The sequence below is a fragment of the Balaenoptera borealis genome (assembly GCF_965194805.1).
Source record: "Balaenoptera borealis genome assembly, chromosome: 20".
Taxonomy (NCBI): Eukaryota; Metazoa; Chordata; class Mammalia; order Artiodactyla; family Balaenopteridae; genus Balaenoptera; species Balaenoptera borealis.
The window spans coordinates 26,421,633-26,434,726 of record NC_138879.1 but is presented as its reverse complement, the minus strand read 5'-3'; the positions used below and the strand labels follow the sequence as shown (position 1 = coordinate 26,434,726).

Genomic DNA, 13,094 nt, shown 5'->3' with positions numbered 1-13,094 from the left:
CACAGGTTTCTGCGATCAAATCAGAGTCAAGTTCCCAGGCCACAGGGTTCCAGTATCAAACCTCAGTCATGTTCCCAGGCCACAGGATTCCACAATCTAACATCAGTCATGTTCCCAGACCAATGGTTTCCACAATCAAACTTAAGTCATATTGCCGGGCCACAGGATTCCACCATCAAACCTCAATCCTTTTGCCAGGCCACAGGGTTCCACCATCAAGCCACAGTCATGTTCCCAGGAAACACGGTTCCAGAATCAAACCAATGTCATGTTCCCAGGCCACGGGGTTCCAGTATCAGGCCTCAGTCATGTTCCCAGTGCACAGGGTTCCACCATCAAACCTCAGTCATGTTGCCAGTCCACAGGTTTCTGCGATCAAATCAGAGTCAAGTTCCCAGGCCACAGGGTTCCAGAATCAAGCCTCAGTCATATTCCCAGGCCACAGGGTTCCTCCATCAAACCTCAGTCATGTTCCCAGGCCACAGGATTCCACAATCTAACGTCAGTCATATTCCCACACCAATGGTTTCCAGAATCAAACCTCAATCATGTTCCCAGGACACAGGTTTCCAGAATCAAACCAATGTCAAGCTCCCAGGCCACGGGTTTCCAGTACCAGGCCACAGCCATGTTTCCAGGGCACAGGGTTCCACAATCCAACCTCAGTCATGTTGCCAGTCCACAGGTTTCTGCCATCAAACCTCAGTCAAGTTCCCAGGCCACAGGTTTCCAGAATCAAGCCTCAGTCATTTTGCCAGGCCAGAGTGTTCCACCATCAAACCTCACTCATGATCCCAGGCCACATATTTCCACAATGAAACCTCAGTCATTTTCCCAGGCCACAGGTATCCAGAATCAAACCTCAGTCATGTTCCCAGGCCACAGGGTTCCACATTCAAACCTCAGTCATGGTCCCAAGACACAAGTGTCCAGAATGAAACCTCAGTCATGTTCCCAGGGAACAGGGTTCCAGAACCAAACCTCAGTCATCTTCCCAGGCCACAGGGTTTCAGAATCAAACCACAGTCATGATCCCAGGCCAGAGGGTTCCACAGTCAAACCTCAGTCATGTTCCCATGCAACAGGGTTCCAGAATCGAACCGATGTCATGTTTCCAGGCCACAGGGTTCCAGAATCAATCCTCAGTTATGTTCCCAGACTACAGGGTTCCAGAATAAAACCTCAGTCATGTTTCCAGTCCACAGGGTTCCACAATCCAACCTCAGTCATGTTGCCAGTCCACAGGTTTCTGCCATCAAACCTCAGTCAAGTTCCCAGGCTACAGGGTTCCACCATCAAACCTCAGTCATGTTGCCAGTCCACAGGTTTCTGCGATCAAATCAGAGTCAAGTTCCCAGGCCACAGGGTTCCAGTATCAAACCTCAGTCATGTTCCCAGGCCACAGGATTCCACAATCTAACATCAGTCATGTTCCCAGACCAATGGTTTCCACAATCAAACTTAAGTCATATTGCCGGGCCACAGGATTCCACCATCAAACCTCAATCCTTTTGCCAGGCCACAGGGTTCCACCATCAAGCCACAGTCATGTTCCCAGGAAACACGGTTCCAGAATCAAACCAATGTCATGTTCCCAGGCCACGGGGTTCCAGTATCAGGCCTCAGTCATGTTCCCAGTGCACAGGGTTCCACCATCAAACCTCAGTCATGTTGCCAGTCCACAGGTTTCTGCGATCAAATCAGAGTCAAGTTCCCAGGCCACAGGGTTCCAGAATCAAGCCTCAGTCATATTCCCAGGCCACAGGGTTCCTCCATCAAACCTCAGTCATGTTCCCAGGCCACAGGATTCCACAATCTAACGTCAGTCATATTCCCACACCAATGGTTTCCAGAATCAAACCTCAATCATGTTCCCAGGACACAGGTTTCCAGAATCAAACCAATGTCAAGCTCCCAGGCCACGGGTTTCCAGTACCAGGCCACAGCCATGTTTCCAGGGCACAGGGTTCCACAATCCAACCTCAGTCATGTTGCCAGTCCACAGGTTTCTGCCATCAAACCTCAGTCAAGTTCCCAGGCCACAGGGTTCCAGAATCAAGCCTCAGTCATTTTGCCAGGCCAGAGTGTTCCACCATCAAACCTCAGTCATGATCCCAGTCCACATATTTCCACAATGAAACCTCAGTCATTTTCCCAGGCCACAGGTATCCAGAATCAAACCTCAGTTATATTCCCAGGACACATGGTTCCAGAATCAAACCTCAGTCATGTTCCCAGGCCGGAGGGTTCCACAATCAAATCTCAGTCATGTTCCCAGTCCACAGGGTTCCAGAACCAAGCCTCAGTCAGGTTCCCAGGGCACAGTATTCCACAATCTAAACAGATGTCATGTTCCCAGGCCACAGGTTTCCAGAAACACGCCTCAGTCATGTTCCCAGGCCACAGGGATCCAGAATCAAACTTCAGTCATGTTGCTAGGTCATAGGGTACCACCATCAAACCTCAGTCATATTCCCAGACCACAGGTTTCCAGAATCAAACCGATTTCATATTCCCAGGCAACAGGGTACCAGAATCCAAACCGATGTCATATTCCCAGGCCACAGGATCCCACAATCTAACATCAGTCATGTTCTCAGGCCAATGGTTTCCAGAATCATACTTCAGTCATATTCCCAGGCCACATGGTTCCAGAATCAAACCTCAGTCATGTTCTCAGGACACAGGTTTCCAGAATAAAACCTCAGTCATGTTCCCTGGACAGAGGTTTCAAAAATAAAACCCCAGTCATGTTCCCAGGCCACTGGGTTCCAGAATCAAGCCTCACTCATATTCCCAGGACACAGTGTTCCACAATTAAACCTCAGTCATATTCCCAGGCCAGAGGGTTCCACAATCAAAACTCGGTCCTGTTGCCAGGCCACGGTTCCTCCATCAAGCCTCAGTCATGTTCTCAGGCCACAGGATTCCACAATCTAATATCAGTCATGTTCCCAGACCAATGGTCCCCAGAATCAAACCTCAATCATGTTCCCAGGACACAGGGTTCCAGAATCAAACCAATGTCAAGCTCCCAGGCCATGGGTTTCCAGTACCAGGCCACAGTCATGTTTCCAGGGCACAGGGTTCCACAATCCAACCTCAGTCATGTTGCCAGTCCACAGGTTTCTGCCATCCAACCTCAGTCAAGTTCCCAGGCCACAGGGTTCCAGAATCAAGCCTCAGTCATTTTGCCAGGCCAGAGTGTTCCACCATCAAACCTCACTCATGATCCCAGGCCACATATTACAACAATGAAACCTCAGTCATTTTCCCAGGCCACAGGTATCCATAATCAAACCTCAGTCATGTTCCCAGGGAACAGGGTTCCAGCACCAAACCTCAGTCATGTTCCCAGGCCACAGGGTTTCAGAGTCAAACCACAGTCATGTTCCCAGGCCAGAGTGTTCCACAATCAAACCTCAGACATGTTCCCATGCCACAGGGTTCCACAATCCAACTGATGTCATGTTCCCAGGCCACAGGGTTCCAGAATCAATCCTCACTTATGTTCCCAGGCTACAGGGTTCCAGAATAAAACCTCAGTCATGTTCCCAATCCACAGGTTTCCAGAACCAAGCCTCAGTCATGTTCCCAGGGCACAGTATTCCACAATCTAAACAGATATCATGATCTCAGGTCACAGGTTTCCAGAATCACGCCTCAGTCATGTTCCCTGGTCACAGGGATGCAGAATCAAACCTCAGTCATGTTGCCAGGCCATATGGTACCACCATCAAACCTCAGTCATATTCCCAGGCCAGAGGGTTCCACAATCAAAACTCGGTCCTGTTGCCAGGCCACGGTTCCTCCAACAAGCCTCAGTCATGATCCCAGGCCACAGGGTTCCACAATCTAATATCAGTCATGTTCCCAGACCAATGGTCCCCAAAATCAAACCTCAGTCATGTTCCCAGGACACAGGGTTCCAGAATCAAACCAATGTCAAGCTCCCAGGCCATGGGTTTCCAGTACCAGGCCACAGTCATGTTTCCAGGGCACAGGGTTCCACAATCCAACCTCAGTCATGTTGCCAGTCCACAGGTTTCTGCCATCAAACCTCAGTCAAGTTCCCAGGCCACAGGTTTCCAGAATCAAGCCTCAGTCATTTTGCCAGGCCAGAGTGTTCCACCATCAAACCTCACTCATGATCCCAGGCCACATATTTCCACAATGAAACCTCAGTCATTTTCCCAGGCCACAGGTATCCAGAATCAAACCTCAGTCATGTTCCCAGGCCACAGGGTTCCACATTCAAACCTCAGTCATGGTCCCAAGACACAGGTGTCCAGAATGAAACCTCAGTCATGTTCCCAGGGAACAGGGTTCCAGAACCAAACCTCAGTCATCTTCCCAGGCCACAGGGTTTCAGAATCAAACCACAGTCATGATCCCAGGCCAGAGGGTTCCACAGTCAAACCTCAGTCATGTTCCCATGCAACAGGGTTCCAGAATCGAACCGATGTCATGTTTCCAGGCCACAGGGTTCCAGAATCAATCCTCAGTTATGTTCCCAGACTACAGGGTTCCAGAATAAAACCTCAGTCATGTTTCCAGTCCACAGGGTTCCACAATCCAACCTCAGTCATGTTGCCAGTCCACAGGTTTCTGCCATCAAACCTCAGTCAAGTTCCCAGGCTACAGGGTTCCACCATCAAACCTCAGTCATGTTGCCAGTCCACAGGTTTCTGCGATCAAATCAGAGTCAAGTTCCCAGGCCACAGGGTTCCAGTATCAAACCTCAGTCATGTTCCCAGGCCACAGGATTCCACAATCTAACATCAGTCATGTTCCCAGACCAATGGTTTCCACAATCAAACTTAAGTCATATTGCCGGGCCACAGGATTCCACCATCAAACCTCAATCCTTTTGCCAGGCCACAGGGTTCCACCATCAAGCCACAGTCATGTTCCCAGGAAACACGGTTCCAGAATCAAACCAATGTCATGTTCCCAGGCCACGGGGTTCCAGTATCAGGCCTCAGTCATGTTCCCAGTGCACAGGGTTCCACCATCAAACCTCAGTCATGTTGCCAGTCCACAGGTTTCTGCGATCAAATCAGAGTCAAGTTCCCAGGCCACAGGGTTCCAGAATCAAGCCTCAGTCATATTCCCAGGCCACAGGGTTCCTCCATCAAACCTCAGTCATGTTCCCAGGCCACAGGATTCCACAATCTAACGTCAGTCATATTCCCACACCAATGGTTTCCAGAATCAAACCTCAATCATGTTCCCAGGACACAGGTTTCCAGAATCAAACCAATGTCAAGCTCCCAGGCCACGGGTTTCCAGTACCAGGCCACAGCCATGTTTCCAGGGCACAGGGTTCCACAATCCAACCTCAGTCATGTTGCCAGTCCACAGGTTTCTGCCATCAAACCTCAGTCAAGTTCCCAGGCCACAGGGTTCCAGAATCAAGCCTCAGTCATTTTGCCAGGCCAGAGTGTTCCACCATCAAACCTCAGTCATGATCCCAGTCCACATATTTCCACAATGAAACCTCAGTCATTTTCCCAGGCCACAGGTATCCAGAATCAAACCTCAGTTATATTCCCAGGACACATGGTTCCAGAATCAAACCTCAGTCATGTTCCCAGGCCGGAGGGTTCCACAATCAAATCTCAGTCATGTTCCCAGTCCACAGGGTTCCAGAACCAAGCCTCAGTCAGGTTCCCAGGGCACAGTATTCCACAATCTAAACAGATGTCATGTTCCCAGGCCACAGGTTTCCAGAAACACGCCTCAGTCATGTTCCCAGGCCACAGGGATCCAGAATCAAACTTCAGTCATGTTGCTAGGTCATAGGGTACCACCATCAAACCTCAGTCATATTCCCAGACCACAGGTTTCCAGAATCAAACCGATTTCATGTTCCCAGGCAACAGGGTACCAGAATCCAAACCGATGTCATATTCCCAGGCCACAGGATCCCACAATCTAACATCAGTCATGTTCTCAGGCCAATGGTTTCCAGAATCATACTTCAGTCATATTCCCAGGCCACATGGTTCCAGAATCAAACCTCAGTCATGTTCTCAGGACACAGGTTTCCAGAATAAAACCTCAGTCATGTTCCCTGGACAGAGGTTTCAAAAATAAAACCCCAGTCATGTTCCCAGGCCACTGGGTTCCAGAATCAAGCCTCACTCATATTCCCAGGACACAGTGTTCCACAATTAAACCTCAGTCATATTCCCAGGCCAGAGGGTTCCACAATCAAAACTCGGTCCTGTTGCCAGGCCACGGTTCCTCCATCAAGCCTCAGTCATGTTCTCAGGCCACAGGATTCCACAATCTAATATCAGTCATGTTCCCAGACCAATGGTCCCCAGAATCAAACCTCAATCATGTTCCCAGGACACAGGGTTCCAGAATCAAACCAATGTCAAGCTCCCAGGCCATGGGTTTCCAGTACCAGGCCACAGTCATGTTTCCAGGGCACAGGGTTCCACAATCCAACCTCAGTCATGTTGCCAGTCCACAGGTTTCTGCCATCCAACCTCAGTCAAGTTCCCAGGCCACAGGGTTCCAGAATCAAGCCTCAGTCATTTTGCCAGGCCAGAGTGTTCCACCATCAAACCTCACTCATGATCCCAGGCCACATATTACAACAATGAAACCTCAGTCATTTTCCCAGGCCACAGGTATCCATAATCAAACCTCAGTCATGTTCCCAGGGAACAGGGTTCCAGCACCAAACCTCAGTCATGTTCCCAGGCCACAGGGTTTCAGAGTCAAACCACAGTCATGTTCCCAGGCCAGAGTGTTCCACAATCAAACCTCAGACATGTTCCCATGCCACAGGGTTCCACAATCCAACTGATGTCATGTTCCCAGGCCACAGGGTTCCAGAATCAATCCAAACTTATGTTCCCAGGCTACAGGGTTCCAGAATAAAACCTCAGTCATGTTCCCAATCCACAGGTTTCCAGAACCAAGCCTCAGTCATGTTCCCAGGGCACAGTATTCCACAATCTAAACAGATATCATGATCTCAGGTCACAGGTTTCCAGAATCACGCCTCAGTCATGTTCCCTGGTCACAGGGATGCAGAATCAAACCTCAGTCATGTTGCCAGGCCATATGGTACCACCATCAAACCTCAGTCATATTCCCAGGCCACAGGTTTCCAGAATCAAACCGATTTCATGTTCCCAGGCAACAGGGTACCAGAATCCAAACCGCTGTCATGTTCCCAGGCCACAGGGTTCCACCATCAAACCTCAGTCCTGTTGCCAGGCCACATGGTTCCTCCATCATACCTCAATCATGTTCCCAGGACACAGGGTTCAAGAATCACACCAACGTCAAGTTCCCAGGCCATGGGTTTCCAGTACCAGGCCTCAGTCATATTTCCAAGGCGCAGGGTTCCACAATCAAATCTCAGTCATATTTCCAGAGCACAGGGTTCCATAATCAAACCTGTCATATTGCCAGTCCACAGGTTTCTGCCATCAAACCTCAGTCAAGTTCTCAGGCAATAGGGTTCTAGAATCAAGCCTCAGTCATATTCCCAGGACACATTGTTCAAGAATCAAACCTCAGTCATGTTTCCAGGGCACAGGGTTCCACAATCAAACCTCAGTCATGTTCCCAGGCCACAGGGTTCCGGAATCCAACCGATGTCATGTTGCCAGGCCATAGGGTACCACCATCAAACCTCAGTCATATTCCCAGGCCACAGGTTTCCAGAATCAAACCGATTTCATGTTCCCAGGCAACAGGGTACCAGAATCCAAACTGATGTCATGTTCCCAAGCCACAGGGTCCACCATCAAACCTCATTCCTGTGGCCAGGCCACAGTGTTCCACCATCAAGCCTCAGTCATGTTCCCAGGAAACAGGGTTCCAGAATCAATCCTCAGTTATGTTCCCAGGCAACAGGGATCCAGAAGAAATCCTCAGTCATGTTCCCAGTCCACAGGTTTCCAGAACAAAGCCTCAGTCAGGTCCCCAGGGCACAGTATTCCACAATCTAAACAGATGTCATGTTCCCAGGTCACAGGTTTTCAGAATTAAACTTCAGTCATGTTCCCAGGGAACAGGGTTCCAGAAACAAACCTCAGTCCTGTTACCAGGAGACAGGGTTCCAGAATAAAACCACAGTCATGTTCCGTGTACACAGGTTTCAATAGTAAAACCCCAGTCGTGTTCTCAGGCCACAGGGTTCCAGAATCAAGCCTCACTCATATTCCCAGGCCAAAGTTTCCACAATCAAACCTCAGTCATGTTCCCAGGACACAGGTGTCCATAATCAAACCTCAGTCATGTTCCCAGGGAACAGGGTTCCAGCACCAAACCTCAGTCATATTCCCAGGCCACAGGGTTTCAGAGTCAAACCACAGTCATGTTCCCAGGCCAGAGTGTTCCACAATCAAACCTCAGACATGTTCCCATGCCACAGGGTTCCAGAATCCAACTGATGTCATGTTCCCAGGCCACAGGGTTCCAGAATCAATCCTCACTTATGTTCCCAGGCTACAGGGTTCCAGAATAAAACCTCAGTCATGTTCCCAATCCACAGGTTTCCAGAACCAAGCCTCAGTCATGTTCCCATGGCACAGTATTCCACAATCTAAACAGATATCATGATCTCAGGTCACAGGTTTCCAGAATCACGCCTCAGTCATGTTCCCTGGTCACAGGGATGCAGAATCAAACCTCAGTCATGTTGCCAGGCCATATGGTACCACCATCAAACCTCAGTCATATTCCCAGGCCACAGGTTTCCAGAATCAAACCGATTTCATCTTCCCAGGCAACAGGGTACCAGAATCCAAACCGCTGTCATGTTCCCAGGCCACAGGGTTCCACCATCAAACCTCAGTCATGTTTCCAGGAAACAGGGTTCCAGAATCAAACAAATGTCATATTCCCAGGCCACGAGGTTCCAGTATCAGGCCTCAGTCATGTTCCCAGTGCACAGGGTTCCAACATCAAACCTCAGTCATGTTGCCAGTCCACAGGTTTCTGCGATCAAACCCCATTCAATTTCCCAGGCCACAGGTATCGAGAATCAAACCTCAGATATGTTGCCAGACCAGAGGGTACCACCATCAAACCTCAGTCATGTTCTCAGGCCACAGGGTTCCACAATCAAACCTCACTCATAGTGCCAGGCCACAGGATTCCACCATCAAACCTCAGTCCTTTTGCCAGGCCACAGGCTTCCACCATCAAGCCTCAGTCATGTTCCCAAGCCTGAGGGTTCCAGAATCAAACCTCAGTTATGTTCCCAGGACACAGGGTTCCAGAATAACCCCTCAGTCATGTTCCCTCGACACAGGTTTCAGAAATAAAACCCCAGTCATTTTCCCAGGCCACAGGGTTCCAGAATCAATCCTCACTCATATTCCCAGGCCACAGGGTTCCACAATTAAACCTCAGGCTTATTCCCACGCCAGAGGGTTCCACAATCAAACCTCAGTCCTGTTGCCAGGCCACGGTTCCAGCATCAAGGATCAGTCATGTTCCCATGCCACAGGGTTTCAGAATCAAACCACAGTCATGTTCCCAGTCCAGAGGGTTCCACAATCAAACCTTAGTCATGTTCCCATGCCACAAGGTTCCAGAATCCAACCGATGTCATGTTCCCAGGCAACAGGGTTCCAGAATCAATCCTCAGTTATGTTCCCAGGCTACAGGGATCCAGAATAAAACCTCAGTCATGTTCCCAGTCCACAGGGTTCCAGAACCAAGCCTCAGTCAGTTTCCCAGGGCACAGTAGTCCACAATCTAAACAGATGTCATGTTCCCAGGTCACAGGTTTCCAGAATCACGCCTCAGTCATGTTCCCATGACACAGGGTTCCAGAATCCAACCGATGTCATGTTCCCAGGCCACAGGGTTCCAGAATCAATCCTCAGTTATGTTCCCAGGCGACAGTGTTCCTGAATAAAACCTGAGTCATGTTCCCAGTCCACAGGTTTCCAGAACCAAGCCTCAGTCAGGTTCCCAGGGCACAGTATTCCACAATCTAAACAGATGTCATGTTCCCAGGTCACAGGTTTCCAGAATCACGCCTCAGTCATGTTCCAAGGTCACTGGGATCCAGAATCATCCTCAGTCCTGTTGCCAGGCCATAGGGTACCACCATCAAACCTCAGTCATGTTCCCAGGCCACAGGGTTCCTCCATCATACCTCAATCATGTTCCCAGGACACAGGGTTCAAGAATCAAACAAATGTCAAGTTCCCAGGCCATGGGTTTCCAGTACCAGGCCTCACTCATATTTCCAGGGCACAGGGTTCCACAATCAAATCTCAGTCATATTGCCAGTCCACAGCTTTCTGCCATCAAACCTCAGACAAGTTCTCAGGCAACAGGGTTCTAGAATCAAGCCTCAGTCATATTCCCAGGACACATTGTTCAAGAATCAAACCTCAGTCATGTTGGCAGGCCACAGGGTTCCACAATCAAACCTCAGTCATGTTCCCAGGCCACAGGGATCCAGAATCCAACCGATGTCATGTTGCCAGGCCATAGGGTACCACCATCAAACCTCAGTCATATTCCCAGGCCACAGGTTTCCAGAATCAAACCGATTTCATGTTCCCAGGCAACAGGGTACTAGAATGCATACCGATGTCATGTTCCCAGCCCACAGGGTTCCACCATCAAACCTCATTCCTGTGGCCAGGCCACAGGGTTCCACCATCAAGCCTCAATCATGTTCCCAAGCCTGAGGGTTCCACAATCAAACCACTGTCATGTTGCCAGGCCACAGGGTTCAACCATCAAACCTCAGTCATGTTCCCAGGAAACAGGGTTCCAGAATCAATCCTCAGTTATATTCCCAGGCAACAGGGTTCCAGAATAAATCCTCAGTCATGTTCCCAGTCCACAGGTTTCCAGAACCAAGCCTCAATCAGCTTCCCAGGGCACAGTATTCCACAATCTAAACAGATGTCATGTTCCCAGGTCAAAGGTTTCCAGAATCAAACTTCTGTCATGTTCCCAGGGAACAGGGTTCCAGACACAAACCTCAGTCATGTTACCAGGAGACAGGGTTCCAGAATAAACCCACAGTCATGTTCCCTGTACACAGGTTTCAAAAATAAAAACCCAGTCATGTTCTCAGGCCACAGGGTTCCAGAATTAAGCCTCACTCATATTCCCAGGCCAAACGGTTCCACAATCAAACCTCAGTCCTGTTGCCAGGCCACAGTTCCACCATCAATTCTCAGTCATGTTCCCAGGCCAGAGTGTTCCACAATCAAACCTAAGTCATCTTGCCAGGCCACAAGGTTTAACAATCAAACCTCAGTCATGTTCCCAGGACAAAGGTGTCCAGAATCAAACCTCAGTCATGTTCCCAGGGAACAGGGTTCCAGAAATAAACCTCAGTCATGTTGCCAGGCCATAGGTTTCCACCATCAAACCTCAGACATGTTCCCAGGCCACAGAGTTCCAGAATCCACAGATGTCATGTTCCCAGGCCACAGGGTTCAAGAATCAATCCTCAGTTTGTTCCCAGGCTACAGGGTTCCGGAATAAAACCTCAGTCATGTTCCCAGTCCACAGGGTTCCAGAACCAAGCCTCAGTCAGGTTCCCAGGGCACAGTATTCCACAATCTAAACAGATGTCATGTTCCCAGGTCACAGGTTTCCAGAATCAGGCCTCAGTCATGTTCCCATGACACAGGGTTCCAGAATCCAACAGATGTCATGTTCCCAGGCCACAGGGTTCCACAATCAATCCTCAGTTATGTTCCCAGGCAACACTGTTCCTGAATAAAACGTCAGTCATGTTCCCAGTCCACAGGGTTCCAGAACCAAGCCTCAGTCAGGTTTCCAGGGCACACTATTCCACAATCTAAACAGATGTCATGTTCCCAGGTCACAGGTTTCCAGAATCACGCCTCAGTCATGTTCCAAGGTCACAGGGATCCAGAATCAAACCTCAGTCCTGTTGCCAGGCCATAGGGTACCACCATGAAACCTCAGTCATGTTCCCAGGCCACAGGGTTCCTCCATCATACCTCAATCATGTTCCCAGGACACACGGTTCAAGAATCAAACAAATGTCAAGTTCCCAGGCCATGGGTTTCCAGTACCATGCCTCAGTCATATTTCCAGGGCACAGGGTTCCACAGTCAAATCTCAGTCATATTGCCAGTCCACAGGTTTCTGCCATCAAACCTCAGTCAAGTTCTCAGGCAACAGGGTTCTAGAATCAAGCCTCAGTCATATTCCCAGGACACATTGTTCAAGAATCAAACCTCAGTCATGTTGGCAGGCCACAGGGTTCCACAATCAAACCTCAGTCATGTTCCCAGGCCACAGGGATCCAGAATCCAACCGATATCATGTTGCCAGGCCATAGGGTACCACCATCAAACCTCAGTCATATTCCCAGGCCACAGGTTTCCAGAATCAAACCGATTTCATGTTCCCAGGCAACAGGGTACTAGAATCCAAACCGATGTCATGTTCCCAGGCCACAGGGTTCCACCATCAAACCTCATTCCTGTGGCCAGGCCACAGGGTTCCACCATCAAGCCTCAATCATGTTCCTAAGCCTGAGGGTTCCACAATCAAACCACTGTCATGTTGCCAAGCCACAGGGTTCAACCATCAAACCTCAGTCATGTTCCCAGGAAACAGGGTTCCAGAATCAATCCTCAGTTATATTCCCAGGCAACAGGGTTCCAGAATAAATCCTCAGTCATGTTCCCAGTCCACAGGTTTCCAGAACCAAGCCTCAATCAGCTTCCCAGGGCACAGTATTCCACAATCTAAACAGATGTCATGTTCCCAGGTCACAGGTTTCCAGAATCAAACTTCTGTCATGTTCCCAGGGAACAGGGTTCCAGACACAAACCTCAGTCATGTTACCAGGAGACAGGGTTCCAGAATAAACCCGCAGTCATGTTCCCTGTACACAGGTTTCAAAAATAAAACCCCAGTCATGTTCTCAGGCCACAGGGTTCCAGAATTAAGCCTCACTCATATTCCCAGGCCAAAGGGTTCCACAATCAAACCTCAGTCCTGTTGCCAGGCCACAGTTCCACCATCAAGTCTCAGTCATGTTCCCAGGCCAGAGTGTTCCACAATCAAACCTAAGTCATCTTGCCAGGCCACAAGGTTTAACA

At 49.5% G+C, this 13,094-nt stretch overlaps 1 long non-coding RNA gene across 1 annotated transcript in view; it reads left to right on the top strand.

Moving 5' to 3' along the window:
* Positions 1 to 12,611, top strand: part of LOC309618452 — a 50,209-nt gene extending 37,598 nt beyond the window's left edge. The window contains exon 3 of the long non-coding RNA XR_014238493.1: positions 12,447 to 12,611. This is a non-coding gene — a long non-coding RNA (uncharacterized lncRNA). The remainder of the gene's footprint in view (positions 1 to 12,446) is intronic.
* Positions 12,612 to 13,094: the final 483 nt, after the last annotated feature.